This window comes from Cucurbita pepo, chromosome 2, assembly GCF_057944985.1.
Source record: "Cucurbita pepo subsp. pepo isolate OVF chromosome 2, ASM5794498v1, whole genome shotgun sequence".
NCBI lineage: Eukaryota > Viridiplantae > Streptophyta > Magnoliopsida > Cucurbitales > Cucurbitaceae > Cucurbita > Cucurbita pepo.
The window spans coordinates 7,605,179-7,629,158 of NC_141799.1; the positions used below are offsets into that span (position 1 = coordinate 7,605,179).

The window sequence follows — 23,980 nt, forward strand, 5'->3', positions numbered from 1 at the left end:
TAATTGAAAAAGGTAACAAACAAAAATAAAAACAAGTGATTAAACAGCTTTAACGTATGAGAATTTCTTCTCTCCTGCCAAAACAAACACAACAAAAAGGTTCAGATTTAGTTTTGAGATATTTTGCTGAAAGAGATATTGCATTTGAAGAGGTGAGGAGTTTTCCTTCTATTTTATTTAATGATATTAAAAGTCATCCTCAAACAGTAAGGGATAATTAAAAGAAGTGAAACACAGAGGGAAGATTGTGAATATAATTGAAATTATCTAGAAAATGTTAAAGGTATTAAACACCGTAAGATAAAATAGAATATCTAAAAAAATTTAATAGGTATTAAATGGTTTGTATGAAAATAATACTATAACAAACATATATAAATATTTCAAGACCTAACTCAGGCAAAGACTATAGGGTTCGCATCAAGTATAACACATGGATAAACATAAATTAGAGAAACAATTTTGTAGAAATTCAAATTTGAAACTGATGTCATGGGCTCACATAGGTTGACATAGAGTTCAATGGACTTTCATTAAGAATAACGATGGAACATCAGCCTAAGCAAACCAGGTAAGTGACCTTACTATCTGCATGGTTATATTTGATGTTGACACGTGCCCTGGTTCTACACGTGTCATATATATTGATGTGTGTGAATTGTCTATGGATCGATATGCTTCTTATATGCTATGTATATGTTATAATGTGTGAATTGTATGATAACAATTACGGTACGATGTGTTCAAGGATATGTTTGAGATAGGATACGAGAAGAATGCACAAAACGAAATGTAACGATAGGAGTAAAATACGTTCATGAAACGTTAAGGTTAGGTTACATACCGGAGTGATATGGATAAGAGAGATTGATGGAAGAATACGGTTAGGTTACGGGTAGAAAGGGATAGGTTTGTGATAGATTGATAGAACGATAGCGTTAGGTTAAGTTCTTGTGATTATATGACTAAGATACGTTCACGTAATGATATGTCTGTGATAGGTATAAGAACGTTAAGGCTATGATAAGTTAGAGAACGATATGACTACGAAGTGTTTACGTTATGACTTGTTTATGATATGATACATTGTGATGCAATATGTCATGGTATGATGTGTATATGATGAAATGTTATGTTAAAAGCATAGAACGTTATGTAACGACCCGAAATTTTCTACTTAATTTAAGGTCGCTACTGTATACGTACCATAAACATTGAATGCGGAAGACTTCATTTAAATTCCATAAAACATAACCTTTAACTTAAAACACAGCCATGGACTTACGTGTTTCGAAAACATCTTTAAAACGACACAACAAAAGACTCGAAATAAAATAAATAAGCGTTTAAGTTTAAAACATCCTATTCTATCATAAGTCTAAGAAAATAAATGCCACTATCCTATGCATGTGCCATGATCTTGAGTTGCGATGCCGTCGTCAGCCGTACAGGAATGCCTTGCCTTAACCTGAAAAATGTAGTAGCACATGGCTTGAGTATTTAAAGAAATACTCAGTAAGTGACCCCCCTATTGGGGTTAAATGCAACAATCACATGCAATGAAATGATGGGACCTATCTTTCATTTCGTTTCGTTTCGTTTCATTTCATCTTGTTTCGTTTCGTTTCGTTTCATTTCATTTCATTTCGTTTCGTTTCGTTTCGTTTTCCCTACGGTGTAATCCTAACAGGTAATCGTGGACGTGTATCATATACTCTACACGCAGCCCATACGTGCGAGTATGGGCTCACCAGCTAGTTCGCACACCGCTGGGCCACTGTCCCTAGCTGGTGGACATGCTCTGGGGGCCCACCGGGACCCGTTAAAACTAAAACTGTCACGGCAGCGCTATGCAGGGCATAATGATCATTGTCTTGCCATTTGGATGTACGCGTCCGTACCCTCGTGATGGGATAGGGGTATCCCCCCAAATGCATGATCACACAATATGCATGAGGTCCCACTAGTCCTATAGTCATCATTTAATGAACATAACCCCGTGTCACGTTTTCATGCTTACGTGTCATTCTCATTCTCATTTCGTTACATATCATACATATTCCTAGCGGGGTTATGTATCATGCAATTTACCGTATTTCATGTCATACAATTCATTCAGTTACATTTCAATACTCATACAACAAGCCATAATCGTACAAGGGCCACACATCGTCACATGCATTCATATCACATCAACTAAGCCGCATAAATAACATACATTCACGTTCACATGATTTCGTACTTAAGCACCATAATCTAGCATACAATGTATCATATCATAACCAAGTCAATAACGTAAACACTTCATAGTCATATCGTTCTCTAACTTACCATAGCCTTAACGTTCTTATACCTATTACAGACATATCATTACGTGACGTACCTTAGTCATATCGTCACAGGAACATACTCTAATGCTATCGTTCCATCAATCTATCACAAACCTATCCCTTTCTACCCATAACCTAACCGTATTCTTTCATCAATCTCTCCTATCCATAGCACTCCGGTATGTAACCTAACTCCAACGTTTCATGAACTTTTCTTACTCCTATCGTTACATTTCATTTTGTGCATCCTTCTCGTATCCTATCTCAAACATCTCCTAGAGCACATCGTACCATAATTATTATCATACAATTCACATATTATAACATAACATAACATATAGGAAGCATATCGATCCACAGACAATTCACACATATCAATATATATGACACGTGCCGAACCACAGGGCACGTGTCAACATCAAATATAACCATGCCGATAGTAAGGTCACTTACCTGGCTAGCTTAAGTCCTTGTCACAAATATATCTTTAATGAAAGTTCGATTCCGTCCTTTGAAATCCGAGTCAACCTATATGAGTTCATGACATCAGTTTCAAGTTTGAACTCTATAAAATTATTTCTCTAATTTAGATTGGTCATCGTAAAATTCTGATATTTCCTGTTACACAAAATTTAAAGGAGCTCACTACACTCTGATATTTCCGTTTTACTGTTAAGTCGTGTTCAACAAATCTTTCCTCAATCTTTCCTCTTCTTCTGTAATTATTTTTAAGGAGGTATTATTCAATTTCGTTAATCTATTCCTACTTCCAAATCTTCCCTTTTTATTTTTATTATTATTTTTCTTTTCTGTCAACAGTGTTCTGTATTTCTATCTGTATCTCATTTTTTTCTTATTTCCTTATATTCTTTTCCTATAATTCATATAAAATTACAATCTAAATCATTCCAACAATTCAGTAGATCTAAATCATTGCAACAAAGTAGATCTAAAATATAATTGGTTTTGATTTCCTAAACTCATACACAATTCTTTTCATTTAATCTCTAATATAAAACTAGATAATTGTAACCAAATTAATATTATTTAATAAAATAAAAGGAAGATTTAACATACTAACCTCTTCAAATGACATATCTCCTCCCGTGGAGCTAGTCTGCTTAAACCTTTTGTTTTCTTTTTCTATTTGTTTTTGTAGGAAGGAAGAATTTTGGCGGTTGTTTTTACAGAAAAGAGATTCTTGATTTGTTGCTAGATTTATTTTTAGGGAAGGAGTGGTGAGAGATTGAAGGAAGGAGGAGGGATCAGTTACCAAATGTTTTTCTTCTTTTAATTTTTATTTATTTATTATTTTAACTATTTTTTTTTATAATTATTTTTATTTCTTTATTTCTTTATTTATTTTTGGGATATTACACGTTATGTTAGGTCTCTTAAAGTGTGTGTATACAACATGATATGAATGACATGAAATTACGATAAATGGCATGAAATATAACCCCGTTAGAATTATGTATGATTTGAGAACTGAAGAATGAGAAACGATATGTTATGAATGATGAACGATATCTGAAACGATATGAAAAATGATATGATATGTACATAATGCTAGCGGGGTTATATTAAAGAATAATGAAAAAAGAAAAGTTTTGGGACCTCATGCATTATGTGTGCTCGTGCACTTGGGGGATACCCCTAACCCATCACGAGGGTACGGACGCGTACATCCAATGGCAGGACAACGATCGTTATGCTTTGCATAGCGCTGCCGTGACGGTTACTAGTTCTAACGGGTTCCGACATAAGGGGCTCCCAGAGTATGCCCATCGGATAAGGAAAGTGGCCCAGTGGTGTGCTAACTAGCTGGTGAGCCCATACTCGCATGTATGGGCTGTGTGTAGAGTATATGGTACACGTCCAAAATTTACCTGTTAGGACAGTATCGTAGGGAAAACGAAACAAAACAAAAGATAGGTCTCATCATCTCATTGCATGTGATTGTTGCATTTAACCCCAATAGTGGGGTCAGTTACTAAATATTTCTTTAAATACTCAAGCCATGTGCTATTACATTTTTAAGTTAAGAAAAGGCATTCCTGTATGGCTGACGACGGCATCGCAACTTGAGACCATGTCACATGCATAGGATAGTGGTATTTATTTTATTGGTGTAACGACCACGAAAAAAAAGATAATAATAATTAAAAAAAAAAAAGTAAATTATGGACTCTCTCTCTCCACCTTCCCCAATAGAAGAAAAGTTATCCGTAAGTTAGATCTCCTTTTCTTTTATTTTGTAATAGATAGAAAAGTTATCTTAGATCTCTCTCTCAATCATTTAGATTTTTGGATATTGGATAGAAAATCAAAATGGCTTTATCAATTGCATCTAAATTGAATCATCATTTGTACGAAAGAGAAAATATCATAATTGATGATGCTCATTTTTTACTACAGGAAAATTAAAATAGATTGAAAATGACTTGGATTAATCATACTAGTTTTTAGGAAAGGGAAGAAAAAGTAATTGATAGTCATGCTGAGGAGAAAAAACCGAATTGATTGAAAATAGCTTTCATTATAGTAGTTTTTAGGAAAGAGGGAAAACAGAATAGCAGAATAGATTGAAAATAGAATGGAGTAGTTTTTGGAAAGAGGGGCAAACAAAATAGATTGAAAATGGTTAATGATAGTAATTTTAGGAAAGAGAAGAAAACATAGATTGAGAAAGGAGAGAGAAGGAAACAGAATAGATTGAAAATGACTCTGATTAATGATACTAGTTTTTAGGAAAGGGAAGAAAAAAAAAAAGAGATTGAAAATGGCTCCCGTTAATGGATAGTGATACTAGTGAGGAGAAGAAAAGAGAATTGATTGAATATTGTTTTATAATTGCATAGTCATTTATATGAAAGAAAAAGAAGACAGAGAGAAGAGAAACAAAGTGGTGTATATGAAAGAAAGAGAAGAAAGAGAGAAGAGAAACAAAATGGTACAACATAGAGAAGGAAAATGGAAGAACCATAGTTGGATTGAATGATTGAAGCAAAAATAATATTGACATATTTTCAATTTAAGTTTTACTACCCAACCAAAATTTAGAAATAATGAAAACCTAAAATTCGATTTTACTGAGACTGTTTTAGAGCTGTATTTCACATTATTAGTTGGACTATTAATTAAAATGTGAAATACTAATGAAAGGTGACGAACAGTTCAATATGAAGCGAACTCTAGCAACCTTTGGAGCAGCTCTCGAGGAACGGGAGCTTACGTTAATTAAATTAGGGGATATTTGGGCTAAAACCAACCAGGTAAGTGGTCTTACTAGAGGATAGGCTAAAAATTGTATGAGTTACGATGATGTATGAACTATGTCGTACGACGCGGTATATGAGTTATGATGATGTATGAGTTATGATGATGTGTGGGTTACGATACTTGATGATGTGCTTACTATATATATATTTTGATGAATGTCGTACTTGATATGTTTGATGCACTTTGTGGCAATATGATGAGTATGATGATTGCGTGACGTTTACCTTAATATGATGATGTTTTCCATATTGAGCATGCTATATGATGATGAGTGCCATATTGCATCATGTCGTTAGATCGACATAGGACACAACCCTAAGAGCGTGAAAATGATATTAATATAAATATCAACAAGTATGTGTTACCTAGAGTAACAAAGAGATGAGACTAGAGGGTTATGTCAGAAGAGACATTATGATAGATTTAGAGGGACCTCATGCATATTGTATGTTCATAAGCATAGGGCTACTTCCCCTAGAGATGATGAGTGCGGATGCGCAGCATATGATGAACGCGAATGCGCACAGGTGCGAATGCACGCAGATGAGGGTGTTCATGAGGCGCATGACACTATGGGGTTCCACTGACCTCCAGACGTCACTATAGATTACCTTGACCAGAGGGTCCAGGGGGTGTGCGAGTGCCCTGGAGATTCACACTCGCACGTGTGAGTCATGTGTAAGGAAGTACTACACATCCAATTTATTCGAGACTGGAGGCCTCCCCTAAGATGATTAGAGATAGGTCCCTAAATCATGATTGCATATGTTTACATTTGCATGGCCCCTATAGTGGGGCCACTTACTGAGTATTCTTTGAAATACTCAAGCCATGTGCCACATCATTTTTCAGGTAAAGGCAAGGCATACTTGTACGGAGGATGGCAGCATCGCGAGCAGAGACTGTGGCACATGCATAGGGTAGACTCATATTTAAATTCTTAGTTTTAAGTTAGAATAGGTTGTTTTGCATTCCATTGTTTTAAATAATTTTGTTTTTGTATTTATTATCTCTAAATTTTAGTATTTTGTATTTAAACACCTAAGACCATGGCTGTGTTTTCCAGAGAAGAAGTTGTTTTAAACGTTTTTCGAATTTTATGCTATAAATGATGTTCATGCAAGAGTTATATTTCTGCATTATAGATGAGCATGAGACGTTAGTGGCGACTCTAGATATGTGGAAATTTAGGGTCGTTACACTTAGACTTAGGCTAGAATAAGATGTTTTTAACTTAAACTTTTATTCATTTTATTTAATCTTTTATTGTGTCGTTTTAAAGATGTTTTCGGAACATGTAAGTCCATGACTGTGTTTTAAGATAAAGGTTATGTTTTATGGAATTTAAATGATGTCTTCCGCATTCAATGTTTATGGCACGTATACAGTAGCGACCTTAAATTAAGTAGAAAATTTTGGGTCGTTACAAGAGAACAAAACACCCCTTATAAGGGTGTGAAACCTTCCCCTAGCAGACGCGTTTTAAAGCCTTGAGGGGAAGCTCGAAAGGGAAAGCCCAAAGAGGACAATATCTGCTAGCGGTGGATCTGGGTTGTCATAGGGGGTGGATTATGTGGCGGTCCCACGTCGATTGGAGAAAGGAATGAGTGCCAACGAGGAGGCTGGGCCCCGAAGGGGGTGGATTATGATGTCCCACATTGGTTGGGAAGGAGAACAAAACACCCTTTATAAGGGTGTGAAAACCTGCCCATAGCATACGCGTTTTAAGGCCTTGAGAGGAAGTCCGAAAGGGAAAGCCCAAAGAGGACAATATCTGGCGGTGGATCTGAGTCGTTACACCCTGGTAGTACCAAGATGTATCGTGACCTAAAGAAGTGCTATTTGTGGCCAAGGATGAAATGGGATGTTGCCCTCAGAGTTAGTAGATGTCTCACTTGTCAATAGGTGAAGGCCCCCAGACAGAGACCCTCAGGCCTACTACAGCCCTAAACATCCCACAATGGACGTGGGAGGATATAGCCATGGATTTCATAATCGGACTACCCAAGACCTCGAAGGGATACACAGTTGTTTGGGTGATTATCGATAGACTAAGATAGACTAACAAAATTTGGCTACTTTATCCCAGGTAAGGCTACTTACACAATGGATAAATGAACGAAGTTATATTTGGAACAAATTGTCAGACTGCATGGATTTCGGTCTCCATTGTGTCAGATAGAGATGCACGTTTTACCTCCCACTTTTGGAAAAGTTTGCAAATATTAGTGTCTATAATTTATTTCTTCTGCATAATACTAATCGATAGGGCCTCATTGGTAAGTGCTACAAGATCTCGTACATTGGAACCCATGGTTATGGAACCGAATCCATTAGTATGGAACATTTTCTTTTCCAAGTGAAATCCCGTTGTATATGAAAGAGTGAAAAAGTACTTTCGTTGTTGTGGAGTAAGAAGCTTCGTATTTTAATGCATGTATTTAATTTATTCGGAGCTATCGGAGCGCGATCCACTTTTTGGGGAATATGGGTCGATGTAATAACAAGAATATTTCGAGCGGAACATCTTTCACAATCCCTGGAGAGATAGTTTACTAATAGACCAAGGATAAGTAATTTGACGCATTCACATCCAAATCATGAATGTTTAGAAAAGTTTGCAAAAAGAAATGGGGACTGGACTTAGATTCAGTACAACGTTCCACACTCAGGCTGACAGCCAAATCAAGAGGCTAAACCAGGTCCTAGAAGACATGTTACGAGCATACGTGATCGACGCCTATGGTTGGGAAGAATACCTGCACCTTATAGAATTTGAATACAATAATAGTTACCAAACGACCATATAGATGGCATCTTTTGAGGCCATGTACGGGTGAAGGTGTCGGTCTCCAACTTTTTGGGAAGAAGTGGGAAAGCGAAAAATGTTAGGGCCAGAGTTAGTCCTGATGGTGTTAATATAACACATGCGGAAGCAATTTGGATCTTAGGCACTTTTAGAACATCAATTATTGTAAATAACTAGCATGTTCATAAGTAAAACTTAATGAGTTTAAATACTAACCTTTTGTAGTTCAAACTCCTTTTGCCTCACGAACCGGTTTCGAACCACCACTAGTGTCTTCTCCACTATCCTCCGGCCTTAGAACGGGATTGTGGAATCCGGTGAGTGACTAAACTTGGGAGGGATTTTGTATATGTGAAAGAGAGTGTTTGTGAGAGGTTTTTCTCAAGGTTTTTCATCAAGATGAAGAATCCCTTCCAAGTATCATGATCACTCTATTTAAAGAGTCAAGTTTGCATGTTCATGCAAACTTGAGATCACCAAATTTTGACACTTAAAATTCCACTCAAATGTTTGGGATTATGTGGCAAGCATGCATGTTTGAGTTAACCAAATTTTGACACTCAAAATTCCACTCAAACTTGTGGGTTTATTTGGCAAACATGCAAGTTTGGTTAAACAAAATTTTGACACCTCAAAATTCCACTAACATGGATTTTTCCATTAGATGAAAGTCAACATTTTGACTTTCTTCATTTTAATTCAACAATTAATTTGAATAATGAATTTCAAATTAAAGTAACATTAAATGATTAATTAATATTTAATATTAATTCAAAAGCCAATCCCAATCAATTCCGACACATAATTGATTAAGATATTTAAATCTTATTTAAATATCTCAGATTCTCTCTTTTCGTTTAATTCGTAAACAAAACAAAATTGCGGTTAAATATATCGTATATATGTAACGCATATTCCCTAATTTGAATTCGAACACTTCGAACTCACTCGTCACACTGTTCTATGGTTTAGTCCGATATGAGCTAGCAGAGGGACCTAATGGACCTATAGATCATGGGCTCCAACGATCCAAGATTAACCGATTAAACTCATTAACCTGGTTAACCAACATTCGTTAACTACTAGGACACTCCACTATAGCCTAGTAGTTGCACTCCCCTCACTATAGATATATTTCTGTCCATCTAATATAACCATGATTAGTAAGTCGATCCTTCACAGGTTGTTCGTAACTAGAGCTGGGTCAATTTACCGTTTTACCCCTGAAGTTACTTCTTGTTCCTTATGTCTCACTGATCCTCTAATGAACAATTGGTTTGTGGTCCAACCAGTAAACCGAATCCCTCTCAGGCCAATGAGAGGGTGGGGCCCCATGTTCAAGACCTGGAATCAGTGCTTAAGGGAACTACCTTTCTTCTATCCCTAAAAGTGGGTAGGAGTGAATTCCGTCTTGCACCCCACGTCCCCAGCCATTCACCCAGTCTTACCCCTGAAATGGGAGGCCTGTTGAGTCGGCGAACTAGAGCCACTCTCACCCATGCAAATCTAAGGATAATTCCGAATAAACAGGAGTTCATGGTTAGCTCAGGATTAAAACCGAGTTACCTAAGTTATCGAATGAAAAGAAAATCAGTCTCAACAGTAAACGACTTTATAAAGTGAGAGTGGTTTTCTTCATGGTCCGATCTTATGCAATACTCATTGCATAGGACGTCCCCACTCACATGTCTCCACATGCACAATTTAGTGATCACATTGTTTATATCATATACAAAAGTGAGCCGCATCCATAGTGTCCCTAGAATAAGGTACTCAGCCTTATCCTTATACTATAGATCATTTTGACTATATACTTGAACTTGATCCACTCTTATGTCTCTACATATAGTTCAAGTAATCATACTATAGCTAGAGTGTTCTTAGTTTATTGGATTTAGATTAATGATCGTAAAGTTCACTTTATTCAATAACAATTTTTACTGAGTAAACATCAATAATAACTTTATTGAAAATATAATATATCTTTGTTTATAAACTATGAGTTTTAGAACATAAAACCCAACAAACTCCCACTTGGACTAAAACTCTAGTGGGGTTTTATAACGTTGAGTAGAGAGAAATACAATAAACTAGGACATCACATACTCATGCCTTTTATCCCACTTGCCCTAGATTACATAACTCGTAGTCCTAGACTCACTAGGTGCCCTTCAAACACTTTAGCCGTGAGGGGCTTTGTAAATGGATCAGCAATGTTGTGTTCTGAAGCTATTTGTGTGACGATCACATCTCCTCGTTGCACAATCTCCCTTATGAGATGATATTTGCGCTCAATATGTTTTCCTCGCTTATGGCTTCTTGGTTCTTTTGAATTTGCAACTGCTCCACTGTTATCACAATAAAGAGTGACGGGAAGATGCATATTTGGAACGACTTCCAAATCAGTTAAGAACTTCCTAAGCCATACAGATTCTTTCGCTGCTTCACAAGCAGCAATATACTCAGCCTCCATGGTGAAATCAGCAATGCAACCTTGCTTTATGCTTCTCCATATTATTGCTCCTCCGTTCAGAGTGAAGACAGATCCTGATGTCGATTTCCTCGAATCTACATCTGTCTGAAAATCTGAGTCAGTGTACCCTGTAAGGATCTGATCCTTAGCACCGTACATTAGCATATAGTCCCTCGTTCTCCTAAGATACTTGAGAATATTCTTAACGGCTGTCCAATGAGCACGTCCCGGATTGGACTGATATCTGCTGACAATTCCCACAACATAGCATATGTCGGGTTGGGTACATAGCATGACATACATCAGACTACCGACCGCTGATGCATAGGGAATGTGTTTCATATCCTCAACTTCTTGAGGTGTCTTAGGACTTTGTTCCTTCGACAAATGAACTCCATGCCTGAAAGGTAATAATTCTTTGTTGGAGTCCTGCATCTTATATCGAATCAACATTTTATCGATGTACGATGCTTGAGACAATGCTAGTGTTTTGTTCTTGCGATTCCGAACAATTTGGATTCCAAGAACAAACTGAGCCTCTCCCAAATCTTTCATTTGGAATTGTGTCGCCAGCCAATGCTTAATGTCAGTCAGAATTCCCACATCATTTCCAATGAGTAGGATATCGTCAACGTACAACACCAGGAAAGCTACTGTAGAGTTGACTATCCTTTTATAAACACAAGGTTCGTCAACATTCTGTTTAAAGCCATAAGATTTGATTGCAGTATCAAACTTTATGTTCTAGGATCGAGATGCTTGCTTCAACCCATAAATGGATCTTTTAAGCTTGCAAACCCTTTGCTCGTGATCTTGTTCAATGAACCCCTCTGGTTGAGCCATATAGATACTCTCTTCAAGATCGCCGTTTAGAAAAGCTGTCTTAACATCCATTTGCCAAATTTCATAATCATAAAATGTGGCAATAGACAAGAGTATTCTAATTGATTTAAGCATAGCAACAGGTGAGAAGGTTTCTTCATAGTCCACCCCCTCTCTTTGGGTATAACCCTTTGCTACTAGTCGTGCTTTAAAGGTCTGTACCTTACCGGTTTGGTCTCGTTTCCTCTTATAGATCCATTTGCAACCAATAGGTTTTACCCCACCTGGTTGATCTACAAGTTCCCAGACTGAATTGAAGTACATTGACTTCATTTCAAGATTCATGGCTTTAATCCACTGATCTCTATCTACATCATTCAGTGCCTGTTTATAGGACAATGGATCCTCAACGCCATCATCAGGTATGATGACTTGAGTTTTTATCAAACCCAAGTCACGATCGGGTTGAGTTATAACCCTCCCACTACGTCGAGGCATTCTCAACTTTTGAGAAGGATGTGATTGACCAGAAGTGTCAGGTCCATCAACAACTCTGGTTGAAGAACCAGCTTGATCAACAACTCTTGTTGTTTTATCAGTAGCTTCTTTAGAAATCTCACTTAATACTAGTTTGCTACGAGGTTGATGATTTCTTACGTGGTCTTCCTCTAAGAATGTAGCGTTCGTTGATACAAACACTCTATTTTCTTGAGGATCATAAAACAAACCACCTTTCGTCTCTTTGGGGTATCCTCCGAATAGACATAATTTTGAACGACGTTCTAATTTCTTGTGATTTTGCAACAACACATGTGCTGGACATCCCCAAATTCTGAAGTGACGTAAACTACCTTTACGCCCTTTCCATAACTCATAAGGTGTTTCTGAAACACTCTTAGTAGGAACTATGTTCAAAATGTATGTAGCAGTCTCCACTGCATATCCCCAAAACGGATCGGGTAATTGAGCGAAACTCATCATAGACCGAACCATGTCTAATAGAGTTCTATTTCTCCTTTCTAATACACCATTTTGTTGAGGCATACTAGGGGCTGAGAGTTGAGACCTTATTCCATGTTCTATCATATAGTCCTGAAATCTTAAATCCATGTACTCTCCTCCTCGATATGATCGAAGTGTTTTAATAGTTTTACCTAATAGATTCTCAACCTCAGTCTTATACTCTCTGAATTTTTCAAGAGCTTCGGACTTGTGATGCATTAGGTAAAGATAGTCATACCTTGAATAATCATCAATAAAACTGATGAAATATTCATACCCTCCTCGTGCTTTGACATTCATTGGACCACAGAGATCTGTATGCACGAGTTCTAAGGTTTCTTTGGCTCTATAACCTTTTTCGCAAAATGATCGTTTAGTCATTTTACCCTCAAGACAAGACTCACATGGAGGTAAAGAATTTTCTTCTAAGTTATTTAGAAGTCCTCTTTTAACCAATCTCTCAATCCTATTGAGATTAATGAGGCCTAGTCTTAAGTGCCAAAGATAGGTATTAGTAGAAATCTTTTGTCGTTTATTTTGAGTTTCAGCTGTTTTAAACATCTCAGTATTTAAAATAGCTTTTGTTTTGCTCGGTTTTAACATATATAAGTTATTTTCTAGTTTTGCATAACAAATATGAATACCTCTTTTGCAAATGAACACTTCATTGATTTCAAAAGATACTTTATACAACTGTTCTAATAAACAAGAGATGGATATTAGATTTCTTTTCATTCCAGGAACAAAAAGTACATTATCTAATATAATGAATCTATCTCCAAAAAACAACTTTAAATTTCCTACTGATCTTGCTGAGACAACCTCTCCTGTTCCAACCCTGAGTGTTATCTCGCCGTCCGCAAGCATTCTCTAGGAGCTAGTTTCCTGGTAAAAAGAACAAATATGATTAGTCGCCCCTGAATCTAGTATCCAAGTTGAGTTGTCATACTCTACTAAACACATTTCTACAACGAGTAAATCATATTTACCTTGTTGTATCTTTTCAGCTTTCTTCTCTGCAAGGTATTTTGGGCAGTTTCTCTTCCAGTGCCCGTTTTCGTTGCAATGGAAACATTTTCCTTTATCTGCTTTTTGAACCTTGTTCTTGCGGTTAGTAGGAATCTTATTTTTCCCTTTTCCCTTCTTCTTCATCAAAACACTTTTAGAAGTTGAAGGTCCAGACTTATTTTTGGAGGACGATCCTCGTAGTAATTTCTTGGAGATAGCAACATTTGCTTCTCCTGTTTGTCCCTTGTTTGTTAAGAGGGACTAATAAGTCTGTAGCTCATTGAGAAGAGCAGTCAAGTTATATTCTATTTTGTTCATAACCACATTGGTGCGGAACTGGAAGAAGCTCTTCGGAAGAGACATCATGATAAAACTGACTTGACTCTTCTCATCAATGACAGCTTCATTTTCTTCTGCCACATTGAAATGGACCATCATGTCCAGGACATGTTCTCTAACTGAGGTCCCTTCTTTCATACGGCAGTTGTAAATGTATTTTATGGCTTCATGTCTAAGGGAGAAGGACGGTTGTCCAAACATCCCTTTTAGAGATTCCATAATCTCTTTAGCAGTACCCATAACATCGTGTTTCTTAGCCAAAACATCAGATATGCTGGCTAGAATGTACACTCGGGCTTTGTCATTTGCCTTTATCCATCTGTCATATGCATCCCAAGCTGTTCGGTTTGCATTTGAGAGATGGATAAAGGCAAATGACAAAGCCCGAGTGTACATTCTAGCCAGCATATCTGATGTTTTGGCTAAGAAACACGATGTTATGGGTACTCCTAAAGAGATTATGGAATCTCTAAAAGGGATGTTTGGACAACCGTCCTTCTCCCTTAGACATGAAGCCATAAAATACATTTACAACTGCCGTATGAAAGAAGGGACCTCAGTTAGAGAACATGCAGAAGCAATTTGGATCTTAGGCACTTTTAGAACATCAATTATTGTAAATAACTAGCATGTTCATAAGTATTAAAACTTAATGAGTTTAAATACTAACCTTTTGTAGTTCAAACTCCTTTTGCCTCACGAACCGGTTTCGAACCACCACTAGTGTCTTCTCCACTATCCTCCGGCCTTAGAATGGGATTGTGGAATCCGATGAGTGACTAAACTTGGGAGGGATTTTGTATATGTGAAAGAGAGTGTTTGTGAGAGGTTTTTCTCAAGGTTTTTCATCAAGATGAAGAATCCCTTCCAAGTATCATGATCACTCTATTTAAAGAGTTAAGTTTGCATGTTCATGCAAACTTGAGATCACCAAATTTTGACACTTAAAATTCCACTCAAATGTTTGGGATTATGTGGCAAGCATGTTTGAGTTAACCAAATTTTGACACTCAAAATTCCACTCAAACTTGTGGGGTTTATTTGGCAAACATGCAAGTTTGGTTAAACAAAATTTTGACACCTCAAAATTCCACTAACATGGATTTTTCCATTAGATGAAAGTCAACATTTTGACTTTCTTCATTTTAATTCAACAATTAATTTGAATAATGAATTTCAAATTAAAGTAACATTAAATGATTAATTAATATTTAATATTAATTCAAAAGCCAATCCCAATCAATTCCGACACATAATTGATTAAGATATTTAAATCTTATTTAAATATCTCAGATTCTCTCTTTTCGTTTAATTCGTAAACAAAACAAAATTGCGGTTAAATATATCGTATATATGTAACGCATATTCCCTAATTTGAATTCGAACACTTCGAACTCACTCGTCACACTGTTCTATGGTTTAGTCCGATATGAGCTAGCAGAGGGACCTAATGGACCTATAGATCATGGGCTCTAACGATCCAAGATTAACCGATTAAACTCATTAACCTGGTTAACCAACATTCGTTAACTACTAGGACACTCCACTATAGCCTAGTAGTTGCACTCCCCTCACTATAGATATATTTCTGTCCATCTAATATAACCATGATTAGTAAGTCGATCCTTCACAGGTTGTTCGTAACTAGAGCTGGGTCAATTTACCGTTTTACCCCTGAAGTTACTTCTTGTTCCTTATGTCTCACTGATCCTCTAATGAACAATTGGTTTGTGGTCCAACCAGTAAACCGAATCCCTCTCAGGCCAATGAGAGGGTGGGGCCCCATGTTCAAGACCTGGAATCAGTGCTTAAGGGAACTACCTTTCTTCTATCCCTAAAAGTGGGTAGGAGTGAATTCCGTCTTGCACCCCACGTCCCCAGCCATTCACCCAGTCTTACCCCTGAAATGGGAGGCCTGTTGAGTCGGCGAACTAGAGCCACTCTCACCCATGCAAATCTAAGGATAATTCCGAATAAACAGGAGTTCATGGTTAGCTCAGGATTAAAACCGAGTTACCTAGGTTATCGAATGAAAAGAAAATCAGTCTCAACAGTAAACGACTTTATAAAGTGAGAGTGGTTTTCTTCATGGTCCGATCTTATGCAATACTCATTGCATAGGACGCCCCCACTCACATGTCTCCACATGCACAATTTAGTGATCACATTGTTTATATCATATACAAAAGTGGGCCGCATCCATAGTGTCCCTAGAATAAGGTACTCAGCCTTATCCTTATACTATAGATCATTTTGACTATATACTTGAACTTGATCCACTCTTATGTCTCTACATATAGTTCAAGTAATCATACTATAGCCAGAGTGTTCTTAGTTTATTGGATTTAGATTAATGATCGTAAAGTTCACTTTATTCAATAACAATTTTTACTGAATAAACATCAATAATAACTTTATTTAAAATTATAATATATCTTTGTTTATAAACTATGAGTTTTAGGACATAAAACCCAACAAGTCCAACTGAGCCCAAGATTTATCAGTGCAAAAGATTAGAGTACGAATTCAGACTGCACAGAGCCGACAAAAGAGTTATGCAGACGTGCGTCGCAAGGCTCTAAAATTTACAGTTGGCCATCACGTCTTCCTAAAAGTGGCACCCATGAGAGGGGTAATGAGGTTCGGGAAGAAGGGCAAACTGAGCCCAAGATTTATCGGTCCTTTCGACTCCCTGTGGTGTACCGACTAACCTTGCGTCCTACTCTATCTGTTGTTCACAACGTGTTCCACATGTCTATGTTACATAAGTATACCCCAGATCCTTCTCATGTGAAAAAGTATGCAAATCGTTCTTTGAGGGAGGACTTAAGTTACGAGGAGGAGCCCATCGGAATTGTAGCCACGAAAATACAGAGGCTTAGATTTGAAACAAGGAAATATCGCTTGCAAGGTGGTATGGAATAACCATCGCGTTGAGGAATAACCCTGGGAGTTAAGAGCGAGATGAGGGCCAAGTACCCCGTGTTGTTTTGGGATTAGGAACTTTCGGGGACGAAAGTTCTTAAGGGGAGAAGATTGTAATAGTCGTACAACTAGCATTAAATGAGGAGAGAGAAAGACCAGCTGTACCACCATTTTAGGGTTTAAAAATAAAAAAGAAAGACGAAATTAGAGGAGAAAGATGGGAGCGAACAAGAGGAAGAAGGTGGAACGGAAGTGATGGACGATGAAACTTAAAGCGCTCGTCAGGGATAGTGTTGGGCCCAACAACTGAGAAAGGGAGAACTCCAAACGGTAAGCTCTAGTGATGTAATTTTCATTGTTTCTTTCCAAAACTCTAATACAATTCACTGGATCGGGGTACCTAGGTTATGGTCGAGGGAAGTTGGTGAGTCTTCGTAAAGAAGAAGGCATGGGATGCTGAGAGGGAAGAAAGATCGAGAAGGTGGAAAGAAGACGCCAAAAATTGTGGGGCACGGCCGGACCCGACCCGTTGGACCGACCTGACTCACTTGTACATAACCAAAACCCAAAATTTTTCTTCCATTTCACACCATTTGATTCATCTTTATTCAAATTTAGGTACTTGACTCACACATTCCATAATGCCTCATTTATAGGGAAATTCCAATTAGCTTAGTCAAGTGGATACTTGAAGATTCGATAAAGTTTCGGTAAGTCTACGATCAGGTAAGTAACCACATGGAGTAAGTTTCTAAGTAATATTTGTAGGAGTCGGTTTGGATTTGTGGGCAAACAATTTAGTACCATGCTTAGGAGTAGATAAATTTAGTTTAGGAGAGTGGTATTTCGATAATGTGATTGGTTATACCTTGATTGTAGTTACGATTATAGTTTCTGTTGGCATGAATGTGAAATCTCTGATAGGCATTTGGAATTGTATGTTTTTTTAGTATGTTGAGCTAGATGGTTATTATGTGATTAGCAAGATGACGAGATGTATGACGTGATACTTTGTTAGGCATTGGATGTAGGGTTTGGGTAGCCCATTGTTGTCCTTTGTGGATGTAGGGTTTCGTAGACTATGGTGTACTATGTTAGTAGTCACCCATAGGGGGTTGAGGGTAATCATAGTATACTACTGTGGTAACTCGTCAGAGGTGCTTAGTGGGACGAACCATTGCCTTTTTACTGATCTAGCCGAGCGGCATAGTGACAGGTAGTTACTGTTCCTAAGACAGGTAGTTTTACTGATCTGAGCCGACAATGGCGTAAGACAAGTAGTTACTGACCCGGCCTAGCGAGGCGTAGTGGCAGGTAGTTACTGATCTTAAGAACAGTTAGCTGTTGCCAGGCCCCACTAGGTCTCTAATTAACGACAGTTCGAGCACATAGCTTAAGATTTCGTGAATAGGGTTAAGTTCGACAAGAGCTTACAAGTAGGTTACTTATTGAGTATTTTTATATACTCATTCCATGTTGTTTCTATTTTTCAGGTGAAAAGTAGATCCGGGTCGGTGGCGGGAACGTGCGGAGTCGTGCAGCTGCAGAAGAGACCCTTAGATTGAGTCCTCTCCTCCCATGTCGTTTTGGTAATGATTTGATTCTTTTGGAAAAATACATGATACTTTGTAACCGTCGTGAATTCTGATTATGTGTTTTGTAGTATTTTCGATTTTGAAATGCATATCAGACAACTTTTAACTCTTTTTAGTCCCCTGTTTTGTCCAAAGGAGTATTGAAAAGCTTTTACTTTAGTCCACATGGCGATTCGTGATTCGATGCGTGGGAGAGCGGTCCGGTCCGCCAACGATTTCGTTGTTTTTTTTTTCTTTTAAATTCTCATGTCATTATAGTACTACTATTTTTTGCATATATAAAATGAATCTATCATGAAATATTAAGTTTTTGAAACTGCTTAAGTCAATGTTTCGCTAACTATAACCTAAAGAAAAATATCACAAAAATGGTCTGACATTGAACTTTTTTATTTTTATTTTTTTCTTCTCATATGTTTCAAAATTCAAAAGTTTTAATTTTTTCGCCATGACTTTGCAAAAGATTTATTAGAACTCGGTCCTTTTTTTTTCTTTTATCGATTTTTAGAAATGATGCGATTAAGGGATTTCACTTTAGAATTTTGTAAAGTCATTAATGAAATGCTACATTGATTTAGTTCTATTTCTTGCACATATCCATTAGAATACATTAGCTTTTTGGTACTACTTAAAATCATAAGTTTCCCCAATTGTTATCGGACTAAAAATATTGCAAAAATTGCTAAGTTTTTTCACCAATATTTGGAAATGACACGATAAGGGTTTACATGCTAGGGTTTCTGATAATATAAGGAATCAATACAAGGAGAATAAGATTCGGATTACCTTATTGATCGAATATCTCAAGGCAAGAACACTTGATTGAGATTTGAATCACTCCACAAGCAAGATCGATCATGTCTAGCTTGAATGATTCTTGTTGATCAAATATCTCAAACACTTGTTTGAGATTCAAATCACTCCACAAGCAAGATTGTTCATGTCGAGCTTGAATGATTCTACATGCAACCTAAACTACATAGAATTGCAAAGAAACATAGCCATTGGCTAAATAAAAGCACAAATGCTTCTTTTAATATATTTTCCAAGTTTACTTTACAAATACAACATACATGGCTTTATATAGCTTCAAAATGAAACTATTAAAGGCATTCCAAAAGTTAGTAACATTCATACTTAATGACCATAATTAGTCATTATATAAATGTAACCTAAAGTAAATAAAATGTCTTAAAATACAATAACTCTAAATTACTCTAAACGGTAACCCACCCAAAATTTGTAACAATCAAACTTCATTCTTCTTCAATGTGGCATGAATTGAAATATCTTTTGATAATTTCAACAATATTTTCTTCAAATCTTCATTGAAGTATATTGTATGATTGATGTCTCTTGGTTCATATCAGTTTCGTATTGTAAGGTCATTAATTCAATGCTACATGAATTTTTTTCTTAATTTTTTTTGTAGTACTATTTCTTGCATATATGGAAAGAGTCTAGCATGAAAAATTAGGTTTTCGAAACTGCTTAAAATCACGTCAAAGTTTTACCAACTGTGATTAACAAAGAAAATCGTAAATTGGTCTGATAGCGAAACAATTTTTTGTGTTTTTGCTTCTCATCTTCTCATACACTTCAAAATAAAAAAAAAATTAAAAAAATAAATTTTTGTCACCATAAATTTTTAAAATATTGACTGGAACTTAGTTTTTCATCGATTTTTGGATTTTCACGCTAGGGTTTCGTATTGTTAGGTAATGAATTAAATGTTACATCATTTTTTCTTCTTAATTTTTGTTGTAGTACTATTTCTTGTATATATAGATAAAGAGTAGAACAAAAAATTAAGTTTTCAAAACTACTTCAAATCACTTCAAAACTTTCATCAATTGGTACTTGTTTAAAAATAAAAGGGGTCGAGAGTAAAACTTATTTTATTTTTTTGTGTTTTATCTTCTCCTACGTTTCAAAATCATAAACTATTAACTTTCATCACCATAACTTTTCAAAATATTGACCGGAACTCAATTTTTTTAATCGATTTTTAGAAATGAGGCGATTAAGGATTTCGCTCAATGGTTTAACATGGTAAAGTAATCAAGTCAATACTACATGTTTTTTTTTTTTTTTTTTTTTTTTTTTTTTGCATATATGGAAAGAGTAACATGAGAAGTTAGATCTTCCAGAACTACTTAAAATCACGTCAAAGTTTCACGAACTGTAACTTGATTTAAAATATTGCAAAAATGATCCAACAGTGAATGATAAGGATGACGGTGTTCCAAATGTTCCAATTGGACCTATTACACGATCTGAGGCTAACAAGATTCAACAAGCATTCATTATTCATCTACAAAATTGGATAGGCTCGATTCAACCATCATTTCATGTGTTACAAACTAATTTGATTGAGGAAGAATCATTTGGAGTTTCAGAAGTGAATATTTGCATGGATGAAGTTGCAAGCATCATTTTATGAGTTGTTAGAAAACTTATTTATTGTTCTTAATTTTTTAATTATTGTTATGGGTAAAAAGGTGGAAGTTAAGTCAAATTCAGTTCATGTTGGGTAGATTTGAGGGGATCAGTATTAAATCTCAAACACTAATTTGAGTCAATAAATACCCATAAATTATTATGTAAAGTGGATGAATGAAAATTGATCTCTAAGTTTCATGCCATTAATCTTATTTCTAAGTTTCATGCAATTCAATTTTTGTTATTTCTAACTTTCATGTCATTCTTGCTGTAGATTGCATCTGTAAATTGATCTCTAAGGATATCTGTGGCTACTCTAGAATTAATTTAATCTTTAGTTTATGCTTTTGCTTTTCTTTTCTTCAAATCTGTCCATTTATTTTCTTGCCACCATTTTCACAATTCTTTGTCATCTTCTCATTTTGTTCCTAAAGATCATATCAAAATTATTTCTCTAATTTACATTGGTCATCGTAAAATTATGATATTCTATGTTTTATTGTTAAATCTTGTTCAAGAAATCTTTCCTCATTCTCCCTCTCTCTCTTTCATTATTTTTGTTCTGTAAATAGGTTTTATGATTGTGTAAACAGATATTACTGAAGTCCAATTGTAAGTTGATTGCTACGATCTTCAGTTTATAGATCTGCCAACTAAAATTTTATTGAATCTGATGGTGTTAATATAACACATGCGGAAGCAATTTGGATCTTAGGCACTTTTAGAACATCAATTATAGTAAATAACTAGCATGTTCGGAAGTATTAAAACTTAATGAGTTTAGATACTAACCTTTTGTAGTTCAAACTTCTTTTTCCTCACGAACCGGTTTCGAACCACCACTAGTGTCTTCTCCACTATCCTCTGGCCTTAGAACGGGATTGTGGAATCCGGTGAGTGACTAAACTTGGGAGGGATTTTGTATATGTGAAGAGAGTTGTTGTGAGAGGTTTTTCTCAAGGTTTTTCACCAAGAAGAAGGCCTTCCATGTACCATGATAACTCTATTTAAAGAGTCATGTTTGCATGTTCATGCAAATTTGAGATCACCAAATCTTGACACTCAAAATTCCACTCAAATGTTTGAGATTATGTGGCAAACATGCATGTTTGAGTTAAACCAAATTTTGACACTCAAAATTCCACTTAAACTTGTGGATTTATTTGGCAAGCATGCAAGTTTGGTTAAACCAAATTTTGACACCTCAAAATTTCACTAACATGGATTTTTCCATTAAATGAAGTCAACATTTTGACTTTCCTCATTTTAATTCAACAATTAATTTGAATAATGAATTTCAAATTAAAGTAACATTAAATGATTAATTAAACTATTTAATTAATATTTAATATTAATTCAAATGCCAATCTCAATCAATTCCGACACATAATTGATTAAGATATTTAAATCTTATTTAAATATCTCAGATTCTCTTCTTTTGTTTAATTCGTAAATAAAACAAAAATGCGGTTAAATATATCGTATATATGTAGCGCATATTCCCTAATTTGAATTCGAACACTTCGAACTGACTTGTCACACTGTTCTATGGTTTAGTCCGATATGAGCTAGCAGAGGGACCTAATAGACCTATAGATCATGGGCTCCAACGATCCAAGATTAACTAGCTAAACTCATTAACCTTGTTAATCAACATTCGTTAACTACTAGGACACTCCACTATAGCCTAGTAGTTGCACTCCCCTCACTATAGATATATTTCTGTCCATTTGATATAACCATGATTAGTAAGTCAATCCTTCACAGGTTGTTCGTAACTAGAGCTGGGTCAATTTACCGTTTTACCCCTGAAGTTACTTCTTGTTCCTTATGTCTCACTGATCCTCTAATGAACAATTGGTTTGTGGTCCAACCAGTAAACCGAATCCCTCTCAGGCCAATGAGAGGGTGGGGCCCCTTGTTCAAGACCTGGAGTCAGTGCGTAAGGGAACTACCTCTCTTCTATCTCTAAAAAGTGGGTAGGAGTGAATTCCATCTTGCACCCCACGTCCCCAGCCATTCACCCAGTCTTACCCCTGAAATGGGAGGCCTATTGAGTCGGCGAACTAGAGCCACTCTCACCCATGCAAATCTAAGGATAATTCCGAATAAATAGGATTTCATGGTTAGTTCAGGATTAAAACCGAGTTACCTAGGTTATCGAATGAAAAGAAAATTAGTCTCAACAGTAAACGACATTATAAAGTGAGTGGTTTTCTTCATGGTCCGATCTTATGCAATACAAATTGCATAGGACGCCCCCACTCACATGTCTCCACATGTACAATTTAGTGATCACATTGTTTATATCATATACAAAAGTGGGCCGCATCCATAGTGTCCCACAGAATAAGGTACTCAGCCTTATCCTTATACTATAGATCATTTTGACTATATACTTGAACTTGATCCACTCTTATGTCTGTACGTATAGTTCAAGTAATCATACTATAGTCAGAGTGTTCTTAGTTTATTGGATTTAGATTAATGATCGTAAAGTTCACTTTATTCAATAACAATCTTTACTGAATAAACAACAATAATAACTTTATTGAAAATAGAATATCTTTTTGTTTACAAACTATGAGTTTTAGGACAGAAAACCCAACAGAATCTAACCTTATAACCTTATTTCGTATAACTGCTAACAAAAATCTAATCAATTGGATATGAGATTTGATTATTACAGTACTGGTTAAAATATGGAAGAAGATTTGATCCTAAATTAATTTCTTATAACCATAACTATAAAAGACAAGTAAATCTGAGATAGGATTTTACTGTAATAACTGGCAAAAATCTCTAAATGATGAAAGCCCATTTACTAAATCTGCACTATGATGAAAGCCCATTTTACTTCTCTCAAATTTGACCATTGTTGTTTTTCTGTTTCTTTCTTTTTTTGCAGTTAGCCTCAAGATGGGTTGTTACTTCTTCTCACGATTTTTACCGT

The 23,980-nt window shown here is 36.1% G+C and overlaps 1 pseudogene; it reads left to right on the forward strand.

Moving 5' to 3' along the window:
- The first annotated feature begins 545 nt into the window (after nt 1–545).
- The window catches only part of LOC147793460 (uncharacterized), a 31,813-nt pseudogene continuing 8,378 nt past the window's right edge, over nt 546–23,980 (forward strand).